At 45.8% G+C, this 13,133-nt stretch overlaps 1 protein-coding gene across 1 annotated transcript in view; it reads left to right on the top strand.

The window, feature by feature from the left end:
• The window catches only part of slc4a1b (solute carrier family 4 member 1b (Diego blood group)), an 80,949-nt gene that overhangs the window by 42,368 nt on the left and 25,448 nt on the right, over positions 1 to 13,133 (top strand). The window lies entirely within an intron of this gene.

Raw genomic sequence — 13,133 nt, 5'->3', positions numbered from 1 at the left:
GCGTTGGGTCAGACAGTCAACTTTTAGATAATAATCCGTTGACGTTTGAGCAGCAGATGGAGCTTTTAAAGCTTCAAAATGAACAACGACGCTGGGAGGCCGCAGAACATGCTAGAATGCGTGAAAGAGAGCTTGCGTTTGAGGAGAGGCGTTTTAAAGTTGAAATAAAAAAACTTAGGCAACAGGAAAGGCAGGAAGAGAGAGGGAAGACGCACTAAAGAGAGAGCGACTGAGATTAATAGCTGACGGGAAAATACAGGATGGTGGTACTGGGTCGTCGGGTGGGATGGGCGCAGAGGGAAACCTCTCCCATATGATTAGGTTTTTACCAAAATTCAATGACCGGGATCCTGATATTTTCTTTTCTCTTTTTGAAGGCCTTGCTGATGAGCGCTGTTGGAGCGATTCTGAACGTACCCTTTTGCTCCAAACCGTTTTTTCTGGCCGAGCTCAAGACGCATATGTAGCTTTGTCGGTGACTGAGCGGAAAATATATCACAATGTTAAGGAGGCGGTTTTAAGAGCGTATGAACAAGTGCCAGAGTTCTATAGACAGCGGTTTCGCAATTGGAAAAAAACAGAGCGACAGACGTATTCAGAGGTGGCGAGAGAGTTGGTTGGGTTTTTTAACCGCTGGTGCTCTTCCATAAAGGTGGATTCATATGAAAAATTAAGTGATTTGATTGTCCTCGAACAGTTTAAATACATCCTTCCGGAACGTCTTGCTACTTTTATGTGTGAGCATAAGGTTGAAACTGCTGCTCAGGCTGCCATACTGGCTGATGAGTATGTCTTAACTCATAAGTCTAGGAATAGAGATTATTCACAGAGTAAGTATCAGTACTCTCGAGATGAACAGTGGTCGAATCGTTCACTTGTTGACCAAAGCGCTCAGTTAAATCAGAACAGTCAGTATACGGTGAGACAAGATCCCTCAAATCGTAGTAAACCTGGCCCTGATAGCCAATGCCATTATTGCCTGGAAAAAGGTCATTGGAAGGGAGAATGCCCAGGGAATCGAAATAAGGATAAATATCTGTCGAACCATGCGCAGGGGTTGCGCTGCTCCAGTACGCCAGTCAAACAACACGACTATAGGGGTACAGATAAAGAGTAGTCCATCAGATGACACAAACCTTGCGGGTGGCTCAGGCTGTGAAGTACTTGAGGACCCAGTAGAGAGACAGTGGATCACTGAGTCTTGTGATGGACAGGTCAGTGGGAGTTATGGCCCGTTCATCACAGACGGTTTTGTTTCCCTAGTGGGCAGCACTGATAGAAGGCCTATTAAGATCTTGCGAGACACTGGGGCAACGGAGAGTTTTGTAGTGGAATCCGCTTTGCCATTTTCAGTCCAGTCGAATACTGGTAAAAATGTTCTCATTCGGGGCATAGGTATGCAAACCATGTCCGTTCCCCTGCATAGGATCGCACTGAGTTCCGATCTTGTGCAGGGGGATGTCATTGTAGGTGTTCGCCTGGCTTTACCTGTACCTGGTGTACAAATGATTTTGGGCAACAATTTGGCTGGAGAGACAGAGTATGGTTGAGTGAGCAAGTGACACCGGTAGTATCAACTGAACCTGCCGAGGCTACAAAGAAGCATGAGTGGGTGGAGGAAAACCCTGAGGTGTTTACTGCGTGCGCGGTGACGAGACAGGAGTCTCGCAGAGTCAGCCAAACCTGCGATCCCATCGTTGCCAAACCTACCACAGTCACTGTCCCATAACAAAGTCGTTTTAGCCCAAAAAGATGATGAGGGGTTAGTGGAATTATATGCTAGGGCTGTAACAACGGAAACATTACAGAGCGACCAAGGGGGGCTGCTGTTGGCGGCCCGCGCGGTCACTCAGGACAGCTTGGGTTTTAGTCCAAACGATTTAGTGTTTGCGCACAAAGTTCATGGTCCTTTGGCAGTTCTAAAAGATGGCTTGGAGGAAACGAAGCCACCGGTCAATCGCATAGATTACATCAACGGCTTCCGACGCCGACTGCTTCTATCTTGGAAGTGTGCTACCAAAAATATGTCCCAAGCACAAACGCGTATGAAGAAGGTTTTTGATCGCCGAGCTGAGTCAAGAGTATTTAGTCCGGGAGACGAGGTCTTGGCATTGTTGCCGGTGCCTGGTTCTCCCTTTCGGGCTAAGTTCTCTGGTCCTCACTCTATTGTCCGGCAAGTCACTGAGCGAGATTACGTGATTGCCACTCCAGATCGGAGGAAACCGTCTCAACTGTGTCATATACATTTGTTAAAGCCATACTATTCCTCCAGTAGTGAGCTGACTGAAGATGGGGACGCTAATGTTGAGTGCGCCGCACTAGTCATGGGGGGTGTGACTTGCGCTCCTTCCCAGCAGGAGGCAGCTGGGGAGGAGGACTATGCTGGTCTGTGTGATACGGCCGAGACTAAAAAATTCAGAAATGTTAAAGACTCTGGATGACCTATTGGGTCATATCAGTCAAAGGGGTGAATTACGGTCACTTATTCTTTCTTTTTCTTCTTTGTTTTCTGACGTACCATCATGTACCAAATTAATTGAACATGATGTTGATGTAGGTAACGCGACTCCCATTAGACAGCGGTTTTACCGTGTGCCATCGGTCAAACAAAAAGTGCTGGAAGCAGAGGTCCAGTATTTGTTAGAGAATGGGTTAGCTAAGCCTTCATATTCAAGCTGGGCATCTCCCTGCCTATTAGTTGCCAAGCCAGATAGCACTTTTAGGTTTTGTACTGGTTACCGGAAGGTGAACGCAGTAACAAAGCCTGACTCTTTCCCTCTTCCCCGAATAGAGGACTGCGTTGACCAAGTGGGGGCGGCCAAATATGTGACCAAGTGCGATCTCCTTAAAGGATATTATCAAATTCCGTTGATACCGCTCGCTCAGGAGATTTCGGCTAGATTTTCTCTTAGATCACATTTTCAGGGGCCGGAAATTGTTGGAGGTCGGGAATCTGGGGGTAAAGAGGGGTGAATGGCGGGTACTGTAGGCCTAGGTGGTTCTTTAAAGGTGGTGGTGTGTGTGTGTGTGTGTGTGTGTGTGTGTGTGCAACCCAGTCGCCAAGAAAAAACGTCAGTGGTGTACGTTTCCATGAACACTGGATACGTAGCATTTCAACGTAAAAAATAGCGTGTTATACCTACAATATCCACGTGTGCCGCTGTGGAGGCGGGTTTCGGGGTTTGGGTTTCACGGCTTTCGCGACAAATTGTGGACACGATTGTTTAGGGGGGGGGGGGACTGTTGTTGACCGGGGAGGGGGGGGGGGGGGGGGGGGGAGAGACACGTTTGTTGAGGGGGGACGACGACACACGATTGTAGGGGGGGGGGACACGTTAGTTGAAGGGGGGGGGGGGGGGGGGGGAGACACGTTTGTTGAGGGGGGGGGGGAGACACGTTTGTAGGGGGGGGGGGCACGCTCGACAACGAGAGTTGGTTTTTATTGAACGCTCGACAACGAGAGTTGGTTTTTATTGAACGAGACTTCAACACGGAACAGCTGCGCGAAACGATGGTCACGTCACTCTCGGTGACGGTGTCGACAATAATGAACACACGAACAATGTTAATAGAACAACACACAACCACATAACATCCCGAACCCATTAACCCCACTTAATCCTAACAACAAAACAAGTTAACAAAAGCCCCATTTGTCAACTGAGAACCCCAATTCCCAGAATCCCCCGCGGCTCCGGAACACGGCGTAGCTTATATTAATCTTTATTATCTGAATGGGAAATGCAATATTTTAGGACAGATACACCATTAAACGCGTTTCTAATAACATTTCTAGCGAGAAATGTACATTTTCCTTACATAATCTTCAGTCAGTGAATGTGTATGATCTTTATTAATCTTTATTATCTGAATAGGAAATGCAATATTTTAGGACCGATTCACCGTTAAACGTGTTTCTAATAACATTTCTAGCGAGAAATATACTTTTTAATTGCATAATCTTCAGTCAGTGATTGTGTCTGATCTTTAGTTTTATAGTTATTAGGAGTTGATCGGCTCGCTCGCATGTTTCAACGACGTCAGGTTGCTTTCGCTAAACTAGCAGCTCACGTGCTTCCTGCGTTTGTGTTATTAAACTGTTACTTTATGTAACTTTTAATGATATCATCTTGTTAGAAACACGTATATCTGAGAGCCAACCCAGTCGCCAAAATCATACCTACGTTGACAGTGTACGTTTCATGAACACTGGATTACGTCGCATTTCAACATAAAATAGCGTGTTATACACGCACGCACATGCACAGACACACACACACAAGCACACACACGCACGCACAGACACACAGACACAGACACAGACACACACACACACACACACACACACACACACACACACACACGGTGCATTTCGCTGCTAAAACAACAACAAAAAAATATTCCCTCAAATATTATTACTTTCAAAACGTTGGCCAAAATGGCCAATAATATCATTTTTTTTTGGGATGCTTCTAGGACATTTTGGGTGGATTTTGAACGGTATGTGGGGGGCACGTTTTTTGCAGGACCTGGCAACCCTGCGCTGTTGCCCGAGATCTGGATCCACCCCGGCGTGGTGCCGTCTCCTTTTGACCTTTTGACCCCAGACTTCTGGGGGAATAGCTGAATCAATTCATTAGTCAATCAGAAGCATGTAAATATCTTTCCGGTGGCGTAAGAGGACGAACAAGGTGTCCTTCAACATCTACGCTTCCAGGCGATTGCAACGGTGCCACACATGAGCATATTCGAACATGTTTAATGGTAGTAATTAGCTGTCGAATTTGGAGGCCTTAATCAATACTGAGCAGCTATTGATTTGCTTCCCGATAAAGATTTGTCACAAATGACATGTTATTTAGCATCTACACGTTGAGCTGAGTCCAATGACACCAAGAACGACACTCTAGCTAATGGTAACATGTATTTTACATGGTACACCTAGGTCTAGGACATGATCTCGGTGTAGCAAGAGGCCGAGCTTGATCTCATTGGACTCAGCTTAACGTGTAGATGCTAATTAACATGTAATTTGTCAAAAATCTCCATCGGGAAGCAAATCTATAGCTGGTCATTATTGATAAAGGCCTCCAAAATCGACAGCTAATTACTACCCCGAAACATATTCAAATATGATCATGTGTGGCACTGTTGCAATCGTCTCGAAACGTTGATGTCAAAGGACACCTTGTTTGCTCTGTTGCACCACCGGGAAGATATTTTCATACTTCTAATGGATTGATTCATATTTTTAGGTTCTCGGAGTAAGACTTTAAGTGGCTGCAGCAGAAGTGTTGAGACGAAAGATGATATCAAGAGATTTATAGAATATTCCCATTCACATTATGATTCTTCGTCGTAACATCCGACCAAACATCCTTTACATTCACAGAGCGAAGATTATGAAAGTCCAGGCTCAGCAAGTGCTCCATCTCGTTGCACCTGCACCCAGCGGCTCGCTTGCAAGATTTTGGCCTGAAGTTCTTCCCAGACCAACACCCTAGCCATCCAACATGCATATCTGAGAATCAGGCCTCTCTTTAATAATGACAAAAAGTTATGAGAGAAATACACATTAACTTTTTGCTATCTCATAAGCGGCGTGGTGCCGGCTCCTTTTGACCTTTTGACCCCCGACTTCAAAAACGTGGCCACAGGCCAGCTGTGTCTACACACCTTTAGCCACAAATGTACACCTCCATCCCACAAAAAATGGGGACTAGAAACTAACCTCTGTCTTATGTACATTTACTGTACTGTTGGAGGTCACGCCCCTTTGCCGACCTTTTCAAGATAGCTAGGGATGCTAAAATGTTTACACACATTTCCCGGGGATTTGGAGTTCTAGCCCTTAGAGATAAAAAGTTTTCCCAAATGGAGTGTCATTTGGACAAAGCCCCTCAGAAGTGTAGCCTGCAAGACCTAATGGTTCAGAATGTGGTGGAAAAACAGTTTTTGAGATAGGAAGGTCCTACCGCCCTGAAATTTTAATACCTTATTCTAGGGCCTAACTGGGACCCCCGCACCGAAACTTGGCCCGGTCGGACCCCGAGGGCAGGAAGGGGGGGCCTGCCCTTGGGGTCTGACCGCGCCAAGTCTCGGGCAGGAAGGGCCCCCCCTTCCTGCCCTCGGGGTCTCGCAGGTCTCGCAGGCAACACTTCTGAAGGGGCTTTGTCCAAATGACAGTCCATTTGGGAAAACTTTTTTTCTCTATGGGCTAGAACTACAAATCTTGCATATGTCGTTCTCGGGGCCCCGGGAAATGTGTGTCAACATTTTAGCATCCCTAGCTATCTCGAAAAGGCTGGAAAAGGGGCGTGACCTCCAACAGTACAGTCAATGTACATAAGACAGAGGTTAGTTTCTAGGCCCCATTTTTTGCGGGATGGAGGTGTACATTTGTGGCTTAATGTGTGTAGACAACGCTGGCCTATGGCCACGTCTTTGAAGTCTGGGGTCAAAAGGTCAAAAGGAGCCGGCACCACGCCGCTTATGAGATAACAAAAAGTGAATTACATTTTGTCATTATTGAAGAGAGGCCTGATTCTCAGATATGCATATTGGACTGTTAGGGTATAGGTCTGGGAAGAACTTCAGGCCAAAATCTTGCAAGCGAGCCGCTGGGTGCAGGTGCAACGAGATGGAGCACTTGCTGAGCCTGGACTTTCATAATCTTCGCTCTGTGAATGTAAAGGATGTTTGGTCGGATGTTACGACGAAGAATCATAATGTGAATGGGAATATTCTATAAATCTCTTGATATCATCTTTCGTCTCAACACTTCTGCTGCAGCCACTTAAAGTCTCACTCCGAGAACCTTAAAATATGAATCAATCCATTAGAAGTATGAAAATATCTTCCCGGTGGTGCAGCAGAGCAAACAAGGTGTCCTTTGACATCTACGTTTCGAGACGATTGCAACAGTGCCACACATGATCATATTTGAATATGTTTCGGGGTAGTAATTAGCTGTCGATTTTGGAGGCCTTTATCAATAATGACCAGCTATAGATTTGCTTCCTGATGGAGATTTTTGACAAATTACATGTTAATTAGCATCTACACGTTAAGCTGAGTCCAATGAGATCAAGCTCGGCCTCTTGCTACACCGAGATCATGTCCTAGACCTAGGTGTACCATGTAAAATACATGTTACCATTAGCTAGAGTGTCGTTCTTGGTGTCATTGGACTCAGCTCAACGTGTAGATGCTAAATAACATGTCATTTGTGACAAATCTTTATCGGGAAGCAAATCAATAGCTGCTCAGTATTGATTAAGGCCTCCAATTTCGACAGCTAATTACTACCACTACCTTGTTTGTCCTCTTACACCACCGGAAAGATATTTACATGCTTCTGATTGACTAATGAATTGATTCAGCTATTCCCCCAGAAGTCTGGGGTCAAAAGGAGACGGCACCACGCCGGGGTGGATCCAGATCTCGGGCAACAGCGCAGGGTTGCCAGGTCCTGCAAAAAACGTGCCCCCCACATACCGTTCAAAATCCACCCAAAATGTCCTAGAAGCATCCCAAAAAAAAATGATATTATTGGCCGTTTTGGCCAACGTTTTGATAGTAATAATATTTGAGGGAATATTTTTTTGTTGTGGTTTTAGCAGCGAAATGCACCGTGTGCGTGTGTGCGTGTCTGTCTGTGTCTGTGTCTATGTGTCTGTGTGTCAGTGTGTCAGTGTGTCTGTGCGTGCGTGCGTGGGTGTGCTTGTGTGTGTGTGTGCCTGTGCATGTGCGTGCGTGTGTGTGTGTGTATAACACGCTATTTTATGTTGAAATGCGACGTAATCCAGTGTTCACGAAACGTACACTGTCAACGTAGGTATGATTTTGGCGACTGGGTTGGCTCTCAGATATACGTGTTTCTAACAAGATGATATCATTAAAAGTTACATAAAGTAACAGTTTAATAACACAAACGCAGGAAGCACGTGAGCTGCTAGTTTAGCGAAAGCAACCTGACGTCGTTGAAACATGCGAGCGAGCCGATCAACTCCTAATAACTATAAAACTAAAGATCAGACACAATCACTGACTGAAGATTATGCAATTAAAAAGTATATTTCTCGCTAGAAATGTTATTAGAAACACGTTTAACGGTGAATCGGTCCTAAAATATTGCATTTCCCATTCAGATAATAAAGATTAATAAAGATCATACACATTCACTGACTGAAGATTATGTAAGGAAAATGTAAATTTCTCGCTAGAAATGTCATTAGAAACGCGTTTAATGGTGTATCTGTCCTAAAATATTGCATTTCCCATTCAGATAATAAAGATTAATATAAGCTACGCCGTGTTCCGGAGCCGCGGGGGATTCTGGGAATTGGGGTTCTCAGTTGACAAATGGGGCTTTTGTTAACTTGTTTTGTTGTTAGGATTAATTGGGGTTAATGGGTTCGGGATGTTATGTGGTTGTGTGTTGTTCTATTAACATTGTTCGTGTGTTCATTATTGTCGACACCGTCACCGAGAGTGACGTGACCATCGTTTCTCGCAGCTGTTCCGTGTTGAAGTCTCGTTCAATAAAAACCAACTCTCGTTGTCGAGCGTTCAATAAAAACCAACTCTCGTTGTCGAGCGTGCCCCCCCCCCTACAAACGTGTCTCCCCCCCCCTCAACAAACGTGTGTCCCCCCCCCCCCCCCCCCCCTTCAACTAACGTGTCCCCCCCCCCTACAATCGTGTGTCGTCGTCCCCCCTCAACAAACGTGTTCCTCCCCCCCCCCCCCTCCCCGGTCAACAACAGTCTCCCCCCCCCCCCCCCTAAACAATCGTGTCCACAATTTGCCGCGAAAGCCGTGAAACCCAAACCCCGAAACCCGCCTCCACAGCGGCACACGTGGATATTGTAGGTATAACACGCTATTTTTTACGTTGAAATGCTACGTATCCAGTGTTCATGGAAACGTACACCACTGACGTTTTTTCTTGGCGACTGGGTTGGTGTGTGTGTGTGTGTGTGTGTGTGTGTCAGAATCCCACATACGTGGGCTTCTGTTTTAAGGGGGGGATATGTAACGACCCAGGTGGGTCTCTCAAGACTCCGCCCATTTGTGCTGCTTGCCTGTTCTGTCACCTCCCTTTCTTGTCTGCAGGTATCGGGTGTGTGCAATGTCCCTGCTGATTGGGGAGGGTAGAAAAGACCTGCTGTGCCAACATCCGGGGCTCTCCTCTCCTCTGCTGGCTTTAGGCTTTTGTTTGGTTGGTTCCATGACTGATCTCACACCACACTTTTGGTTACATCACATATTACTGACTTACACCACATCCCATTAACCTTACCTTAGTTTCTGTTCATTCTTATTCAATAAACCATTGTTATTCCTTTACCCTGCGTGTGGCCTCCCCAGTTTATGTTCATGCCAGAGCCAAGCATGTTACACTATGCAAAAATACTTGTCTCAGATGTAAGGTGTATGTATAAATGTCAATTTGTGAGAGATTTTGTTTTAAAAAATGAATGTAAATAAATGTACAAGCCAAACCTGCTGCATAAGATTTTCGTTTTTTTTGTAATTCACATAATACATTTATGGCTGTTGCCTTCTGGAGTTCATACATCGACATGGTGCAAATACTCGACATGGGGCAAAAAAAAAGGATATTTTGAGGATAACTTTTAACCCAATGTCCACAATGGTATTGCCTATGCAAAACAAAAAGTAGTGCCCGGACGTGGGAACGAAAATCACTTTCTATATTTTAATAGTTCACCTTATTGCCTATAGACACTATTACTCTAGAAGATCACAGCAAAATCTACGCCTACCTCGGCATAAACATGAGCACCACAGGAAAGTTCAATAACGCTGTGAACAACCTGATGAGAGACAAGGCAAGGAGGGCCTTTTACGCCATAAAAAGAATCATCAAACTAGACATCCCAACTAAGATCTGGATCAGAATCTCTGACACGCTGACAGAACCCATTGCACTCTACGGCTGTAAGGTCTGGGGTCCACTCACTAACCAAGATTTTATAAAATGGGACAAACATCAAATTGAAACTAAACATGCAGAATTAAGCAAATGAATCCTAAGAGACGGCAGAAAAACATCAAATAATACATGCAGAGCAGAATAAGGACGATATCCAATCATTAAAATTAAGCAAGCGCTAAAATTCAATATCCACCTTAAAGGTCCCATGGCAGGAAAATCTCACTTTATGAGGTTTTCTAACATAAATATGAGTTCCCCTAGCCTGCCTATGGTCCCCCAGTGGCTAAAACTTGCGTTCGGGGTTAAACGTTCGGGGTTGTCCTGCTCGCGTTTGAAGAAAACGGAGGCTCAAGCGCGCTGATTTGGAATGTGGTCCCATATGTCGTCATAAAGGATCTAAGCTCCTCCCCTTTCTCTGCCTTGCCCGCCCAGAGAATTTGGCCCGCCAATGAGACACGACGGTGCGAGCGCCACATGTGTGTGTGTGTGATTACACACACTGTAACGCAAGTGTTTGCTCTCGTTTTTTTGACGTCTCTTGTATTTCCACAACAAGACTGTAGTGAGTGGGGTTACCTCAGCAAGGGTTGAGAAGGAATTGGGGGAAAGGAACTTTGGCTTTGACTCCCTGAAGTACATGAACTGCGACATGCCGCTGGTTGCCGCGAGGCACCACCGCCGCGAAGCACCGCCGCCCGGCAGCGGGCAGCGGGCAGCGGGCAGCAGGCAGCGGGCAGCAGGCAGCGGGCGGTTCAGTCTACTTCAGATTGATGTGAAAGTGGAAGAACCAGAGACGTCGGAGAACCCGACAAAGTCGTTTGTGATTCATAATATCGTCTGGAGGCACACACAGCTTTTGGCCGTGATAAAAGCTAATAATAATAATAATGTATTATATGATATAGATATCTATGTATTATATGATATTATTTAGATATAGAGCTCAAGGACTGTGACGCAAGTGTTGTATACTTCCTTGTTATTTGGATAACCGTTCTGCTTGTGGTGTTATGGCGCATAACACGTCGGACTCTCGTCTCTGGTATTTCTACAACGAGACTCGTAGCAGGGGTTATCTCAGCCATGGTTGAGAATGAATTGGGGGAAAGGAACTTTGGCTTTGACTCCCTCAATAACATGAACCACGACATGGAGGAGAAAGGGATTGTTGGCCGCGAATGTCAACCGCTTGAGCCCCTCTTCCCGCTGCCGAGGGACCACCGCCTCGGATCTGCAGGAGGCGGAGGTGCCTAAGCGCTGCCCGGCAACAATCCCTTTCTCCTCCATGTCGCGGTTCAGTCTACTTCAGATTGATGTGGACGTGGAAGAACCAGGAACGTCGGAGAACCCAACGCAGTCATTTGAGATTCATAATATCGGCTCACACAGCTTTTGGCCGTGATAATATATATTATATGATATAGATATCTATGTATAATATGATATTATTTAGATATAGAGCTCCAGGACTCCCGTGTCTTCTAGAATATTTACAGAACACGGCTAAAGGCTGTGTACGCCTCGCCATTGCGATACATCCACTGTAAACAGAGCGCACGGTACCGTGGCTGCGAGCTGCTCAGGGCCACACCCCCACCCTCCTCCTTGACCCGCCTCGCTCCTCATTTGCATTATAGCTATAGACACCAAAACAGCGCATTTGGGGGAAGCTCAATGTGCGACTGGCTCGGAGTGGCTGTAACTCTGCACCACGGCTGAATTTCGGGAACGTCTTTGAATACTGTTAGTGGCCCACTAATACCTATATTAAAGCATCCATAAAATAGCATGTCATGGGACCTTTAAGGAATGTGTCAGAAACACACTCCACAACCAGGCCCTCACCCACAGCGAGCTACACCCAGAAAAATGTCCCTTTAGCCAGCTTGCCTCTGTCCAACACACAACTACATCAGGCAAAAATCGAATTATAAGAAAACAGAAGGATAACTATTTGTTACATTGGAAAGAGACCACTTCTTCTTGTCCCTTAACAGCGGACAAAGCCTGGCCATCGAGAAGGGACGCAACAGACAGACCAGGCTCCCAAGAGAAGACAGTGCTCCCACTGCACACAAAACCAACTGGAAACTGAGCTGCACTTTCTGTCTTCCTCCCAGTCAGACCATAGGCTAACAAACTACCATATCAGTTGGGAGAAGTAAAACAATGTGCGATCACAGCAGTCAGATTTGTCACCTGTTGTGATGATAGAAGGACCTCAAACTCCCCTTAAACAGACTCATTCAACAGTGATTGCACTATTGCACATGTCCCCCATATTGTAAATACTGTGTATTTAGAGTGTATCTTTAATTTATCTGTCTATAGGAGACACTGGAATTTGTATAATACCCAACATTTTCAGAAATTTGTAAAATATCTGATCTGTAAATAATATATATATATTGTATTTAACGTTTTATACTTTGACCTCCTAATTGTTCATCTGCTTTGGCAATGATAATGTTTGTTTCTCATGCCAATAAAGCTTTTTTGAATTGAGATACAGAGTGAGAGAGAGTGGGACAGAAATAGAAAGAGGGATAGAAAGTGAGACAGAGAGATAGTGAGATTGAGAGAAAGTGAGACAAAGAGAGATTGAGAGCGAGATTGAGATTGATACAGAGAGAGTGAGAAAGAGGGAGAGAGAGTGAGAGAGATTGAGAGAGAGAGAAAGATAGCAAGAGAGTGAGAATGGTTGAGGAAGGGAAGGAGGAGGAAGAGGAGTAGGAGGTAGAAGAGGAGAAGGAGGTTGAGGAATAGCAGGAGCAGGACGGGTAGGAGGCGGAGGAGGAAAGGAAGAGGAGGTGGAGGAGTGAGAGGAGGAGGAGGAGGGAGGGGAGGGGGAGGAAGAGGGGGTTGAAGAAGAGGAGGAAGATGAGGAGGAGGAGGACAAGGAGGAGGAAGAGGTGGAGGAGGAAGAGGAGCTGGAGGAAGAGGGGGAGAAGGAGGAAGAGGAGGAGTTGGAGGAAGAGGAGGAGGGGATCTCTTGGCACCGCTGAAGGTGAGAGGGGTGTGGGGGGGGGTGTAATGTTAGCCTCTGTTATCCTCCAAACAGAGACATTGAGGCAGATTAGATGCTGGCAGTATGTGACAGGCGTCCACGCTTTAGAAGTTGTATTTACTATCAATATTATGGGTGACACCGGAACATTATCTTGTGTGTGT

The sequence above is a fragment of the Gadus macrocephalus genome, chromosome 18 (genome assembly GCF_031168955.1).
Source record: "Gadus macrocephalus chromosome 18, ASM3116895v1".
Lineage (NCBI taxonomy): Eukaryota > Metazoa > Chordata > Actinopteri > Gadiformes > Gadidae > Gadus > Gadus macrocephalus.
This window is presented reverse-complemented; position numbering and strand designations above follow the sequence as displayed.